Below are 6,404 nucleotides of genomic sequence, written 5' to 3' on the forward strand. Positions count from 1 at the left end.
GCAGGAAAGTCATCAAACTCGATGCTAAACTAGTAGCCAATCTTATGTTGATCGTAGTTCTTTCCAGTGCCGAGAGCCAGAAAATTTATGGTACTTTCAGCGCCGTATTCTTTTTCTTAAGCCCATTTTAGGGTGCATGCCTTTCATTTTATTGGCCATTTGCTCAGCTTCAGATTTCACTTCTTTTATGTTATGCTGTCTTTTCTTACTTGAGTTGCAGAGAAAAAAATTTCTTTCAAAATCATTCGGTAAAAATCTAAGCGAGGGTAGTGGCCAGACATCCTGCCTTTCTCGTTTTTTATACAACTAACCACTAAATCTGAATCCGCTAAATTTCCATTATAAGATAAAACACACAAGTCTACAGGCTGTAAACTCAACCAGATAATTAGTGATTACAATTACGTATGACAAACTGGAAGGATAACATAGGTAATGTTGTGGGGAAAACAAACCAAAGACTGCGATTTATTGGAGAAATACTTACAAAATGCAACAGGTCTGCTAAAAGAGACTGCTTACACTACGCCTGTCCGCCCTCTTTTGGAGTACTGCTGTGTGGTGTGGGATCCGCGTCAGACTGGACTGACGGACGACATCGAAAAAGTTCAAAGAAGGGCAGCTCGTTTTGTATTATTGCGAAATAAGGAAAAATGTGCAGCGGATACGGCACACGAACTGGGGTGGCAGGGATTAAGACAAATGCGGTTTTCACTGCGGAAGGATCTTCTCATGAAATTTCGATCACGCAACTTTCTCCTCAGAGTGTTCAAATGTGTGTGAAATCTTATGGGACAACTGCTATGGTCATGTCCCCTAAGCTTACACACAACCTAAATTATCCTAAGAACAAACACACACACCCATGCCCGAGGGAGGACTCGAACCTCCGCCGGGACCAGCCGCACAGTCCATGACTGCAGCGCCCTAGACAGCTCGGCTAAACCGGAGCGGCTCCTCAGAGTGTGAAGGTATTTTGTCGCCACCTACCTACATGGGGTGAAATGATCATTATAATAAGATAAGACAGAGCTCTCACGGAAAGATTTACGTGTTCGTTTTGCCCACGCGCTGTTCGAATATGGAACGGTAGAGAAATAGCTTGAAAGTGGTTCGATGGGGCCTCTGCCAGGCACCTAATTGTGAACTGGAGAGTAATAATGTAGACGTAGTGATAAACTAGAAGAAATGGCAGAAATTGAATAATTCGTGCATTTGACCTAGGCTGATATTTTTACGAAGTAGTACACTAAAGAGCCAAAGAAACTGGTACACGTGCCTAATATCGTGTAGGGCTCCTGCGAACAATCAGAAGTGCAGCAACACGACGTGGCATGGACTCGACTCATGTCTGAAGTAGTGCTCGAGGGAACTGACACTATGAATCCTGCAGGGCTGTCCATAAATCCGGGAGAGTACGAGGGGTTGGAGATCTCTTCTGAACAGGACGTTGCAAGGTATCCCAGATATGCTCCGTAATGTGATTCTTGAGTTTCTCCCGGCGTATTTGATAATTAAAATATCCACGGGTGTACTGCCGGTCTACAGTGTCCAACGGGCACAATATTTCGGCGATCATACATGTCGCCATCATCAGGTGAACTGACGGACTGAGCTCCTGTGAACGTGCCGGCACGGAGATCCGTACACTATGGCTGCTCAGGTGGAACTGGGTTCGGTCGCGGCGGCGGCGGATTTAAATACCCTCCGCCCGCGGCGCGCTCACTCCGCCGTCCGCGCCCCGCGCCACGGTCGCGCGGTGGAACAGATTGCGACGGCGTCTGAGCTGACGTCGGTGTGATGGCTCCGTCCGCCGTGGTCGTCACAACTATACATTTGCTCGATTTACTCTTGATTAACCCAATCGCTGGTTCCCAAGCCTTGCTAAGATTATAGCCACAGTCACGATTTATGAGGTCGTCATTGGTGCGAATTTCGATGGCCTCTCTAACAACGCTGTCCCAGTATCTCGACGTCTGTACCAGAATCCTCGTGCGTTCATACTCCATAGCGTGATTTTCCGACAAACAATGTTCAGCGACCGCCGACTTGCTCGGATACATCAGTCGAGTGTGCCTCTGGTGTTCACGGCATCGATCCTCGACGGTACGCATCGTCTGACCAATATACGACTTGCCACATTGACACGGAATCTGGTACACGCCGGCCTTCCTCAAACCGAGGTCATCTTTGGCGCTCCCCACGAGTGCACGAGTTTTATTCGGAGGACAAAACACCGTTCCGACCCGGTGTTTCTTCAAAATGCGGGCGATCTTTCCCGAGAGTGCGCCTGTATATGGGATAAACGCAGTGCCTACCTCCTCCCTCGTGATTTCATCCATATCCACAGGTTGTGCTGTAGTGGTTGGGCGGAGAGCACGTTGAATCTGCCACTCTGAGTACCCATTTTTTCGAAATACAGTTCTCAGATGTTCCAATTCCTGGGGTAGACTCTCTGCGTCAGAGATAGTGCGCGCCCTATGTACTAGAGTTTTAAGTACCCCATTCCTCTGTGAAGGGTGGTGGCAGCTGTCTGCGTGCAAATACAGATCAGTGTGCGTTGTCTTCCGATACACCCCATGACCTAGGGTGCCGTCAGGCCTTCTCTTGACCAAGACGTCAAGGAAAGGTAGTTTACCCTCCGTTTCAGTCTCCATAGTGAATTTGATGTTGGGGTGTATGGAGTTTAGATGTGTAAGGAAGTCAAGGAGTTTATCCATACCATGTGGCCAGATGACGAAAGTGTCGTCCACGTAACGGAAAAAGCAAGTAGGTTTCCATTCGGATGACGACAGGGCTTCCTCCTCGAAGTTCTCCATGTACAAATTCGCTACCACCGGTGAGAGTGGGCTACCCATGGCGACTCCCTCCGTCTGTTCGTAGTATTCTCCATTAAAAAGAAAATACGTGGAAGTCAAGACATGCCTAAAAAGTTCAGTGGTCTTCTCGTCAAACTTCTGACTAATCAATTCTAGTGACTCTCGCAGGGGTACCCTCGTGAACAAGGAAACGACGTCAAAACTCACCATGATATCTGACTCACCCAACGTGAAGCTATCAAGGCGTTTAACAAAATCCACGGAATTACGGATGTGATGAGGGCATTTACCCACGTAAGGACTTAATATTCCCGTCAGGTATTTGGCCAACAAATATGTAGGTGCCCTGATGTTGCTGACAATGGGGCGTAATGGTACCCCCTCTTTGTGAACCTTCGGGAGTCCATATAGTCTAGGCGGTACCGGACCTTGGGGTAACAATTTCTTAGCGTCACCCTCCGGTAATTCTGCGTCCTTGAGAAGCGACCTCGTCTTGTTGTCCACCTTCTTTGTAGGGTCAACGCTGATCTTCCGGTAGGAATCGTCATTTAGCAGGCTCTGCATCTTATCAGTGTAGTCCTTATGGGAGACAACAACTGTAGCATTGCCTTTGTCAGCCGGTAAGACAACAATTTCAGAGCGCTCCCTCAGATCACGAATGGCCGCCCTCTCTTTACTAGTGATATTTGACTTCATCGGCTTGGATTTCGTCAACGCACGACAAGTTTCACGACGTATTTCCTCAGCTGATTCAGGCGGAAGTCGAGCTGCAACCTGTTCAACAGCACTAACAATTTCTGCGACCGGAGTGAACTTGGGGGTGGGAGCGAAGTTGAGACCTTTCTGCAAAACCGAGACCGCATCATCACTCAACACCATGCCACTCAAATTGATGACAGTCTTGCCCGGAACCTGCAGAGATGGTTTGTCAAGGAGACGTGAGAACTTAGCTGTTTGACGTCCCGTTGCCTTCTTATGGGCGGAATCAGCTGCAACCCAGGTGACACCATCAATCCAATCCCAGGAAAAAGAAGTGAAATTACTAGCCAGTTGCAAATGCAGTTTGAGTAATTCCTGTGAGATAAACTCAAGGCTCCGGCGGGTGAAATGCACTCTCTCACGTACCAATGCGAGGCTGGCTCGTTTCTTGATTCTCTTAGCTGCTGCAGAATCGATGTGATGCATAACCTTAGCAAAATTTGGAACAACGTTCTCGGAACGACATCTCTTTAGAAAGGCAAGAGTACTTAGCAAACGACATCTACGGTGGCGCAACTTTTCAAATTTCTTCATGCTGCGATACATCTCCTCCCCGTAAAGGTGTATGATGTGATTCTTGAGTTTCTCCCGGCGTATTTGATAATTAAAATATCCACGGGTGTACTGCCGGTCTACAGTGTCCAACGGGCACAATATTTCGGCGATCATACATGTCGCCATCATCAGGTGAACTGACGGACTGAGCTCCTGTGAACGTGCCGGCACGGAGATCCGTACACTATGGCTGCTCAGGTGGAACTGGTTTCGTTCGCGGCGGCGGCGGATTTAAATACCCGCCGCCGCGACCGAACCCAGTTCCACCTGAGCAGCCATAGTGTACGGATCTCCGTGCCGGCACGTTCACAGGAGCTCAGTCCGTCAGTTCACCTGATGATGGCGACATGTATGATCGCCGAAATATTGTGCCCGTTGGACACTGTAGACCGGCAGTACACCCGTGGATATTTTAATTATCAAATACGCCGGGAGAAACTCAAGAATCACATCATACACCTTTACGGGGAGGAGATGTATCGCAGCATGAAGAAATTTGAAAAGTTGCGCCACCGTAGATGTCGTTTGCTAAGTACTCTTGCCTTTCTAAAGAGATGTCGTTCCGAGAACGTTGTTCCAAATTTTGCTAAGGTTATGCATCACATCGATTCTGCAGCAGCTAAGAGAATCAAGAAACGAGCCAGCCTCGCATTGGTACGTGAGAGAGTGCATTTCACCCGCCGGAGCCTTGAGTTTATCTCACAGGAATTACTCAAACTGCATTTGCAACTGGCTAGTAATTTCACTTCTTTTTCCTGGGATTGGATTGATGGTGTCACCTGGGTTGCAGCTGATTCCGCCCATAAGAAGGCAACGGGACGTCAAACAGCTAAGTTCTCACGTCTCCTTGACAAACCATCTCTGCAGGTTCCGGGCAAGACTGTCATCAATTTGAGTGGCATGGTGTTGAGTGATGATGCGGTCTCGGTTTTGCAGAAAGGTCTCAACTTCGCTCCCACCCCCAAGTTCACTCCGGTCGCAGAAATTGTTAGTGCTGTTGAACAGGTTGCAGCTCGACTTCCGCCTGAATCAGCTGAGGAAATACGTCGTGAAACTTGTCGTGCGTTGACGAAATCCAAGCCGATGAAGTCAAATATCACTAGTAAAGAGAGGGCGGCCATTCGTGATCTGAGGGAGCGCTCTGAAATTGTTGTCTTACCGGCTGACAAAGGCAATGCTACAGTTGTTGTCTCCCATAAGGACTACACTGATAAGATGCAGAGCCTGCTAAATGACGATTCCTACCGGAAGATCAGCGTTGACCCTACAAAGAAGGTGGACAACAAGACGAGGTCGCTTCTCAAGGACGCAGAATTACCGGAGGGTGACGCTAAGAAATTGTTACCCCAAGGTCCGGTACCGCCTAGACTATATGGACTCCCGAAGGTTCACAAAGAGGGGGTACCATTACGCCCCATTGTCAGCAACATCAGGGCACCTACATATTTGTTGGCCAAATACCTGACGGGAATATTAAGTCCTTACGTGGGTAAATGCCCTCATCACATCCGTAATTCCGTGGATTTTGTTAAACGCCTTGATAGCTTCACGTTGGGTGAGTCAGATATCATGGTGAGTTTTGACGTCGTTTCCTTGTTCACGAGGGTACCCCTGCGAGAGTCACTAGAATTGATTAGTCAGAAGTTTGACGAGAAGACCACTGAACTTTTTAGGCATGTCTTGACTTCCACGTATTTTCTTTTTAATGGAGAATACTACGAACAGACGGAGGGAGTCGCCATGGGTAGCCCACTCTCACCGGTGGTAGCGAATTTGTACATGGAGAACTTCGAGGAGGAAGCCCTGTCGTCATCCGAATGGAAACCTACTTGCTTTTTCCGTTACGTGGACGACACTTTCGTCATCTGGCCACATGGTATGGATAAACTCCTTGACTTCCTTACACATCTAAACTCCATACACCCCAACATCAAATTCACTATGGAGACTGAAACGGAGGGTAAACTACCTTTCCTTGACGTCTTGGTCAAGAGAAGGCCTGACGGCACCCTAGGTCATGGGGTGTATCGGAAGACAACGCACACTGATCTGTATTTGCACGCAGACAGCTGCCACCACCCTTCACAGAGGAATGGGGTACTTAAAACTCTAGTACATAGGGCGCGCACTATCTCTGACGCAGAGAGTCTACCCCAGGAATTGGAACATCTGAGAACTGTATTTCGAAAAAATGGGTACTCAGAGTGGCAGATTCAACGTGCTCTCCGCCCAACCACTACAGCACAACCTGTGGATATGGATGAAATCACG

The sequence above is a fragment of the Schistocerca nitens genome, chromosome 10 (genome assembly GCF_023898315.1).
Source record: "Schistocerca nitens isolate TAMUIC-IGC-003100 chromosome 10, iqSchNite1.1, whole genome shotgun sequence".
Taxonomy (NCBI): Eukaryota; Metazoa; Arthropoda; class Insecta; order Orthoptera; family Acrididae; genus Schistocerca; species Schistocerca nitens.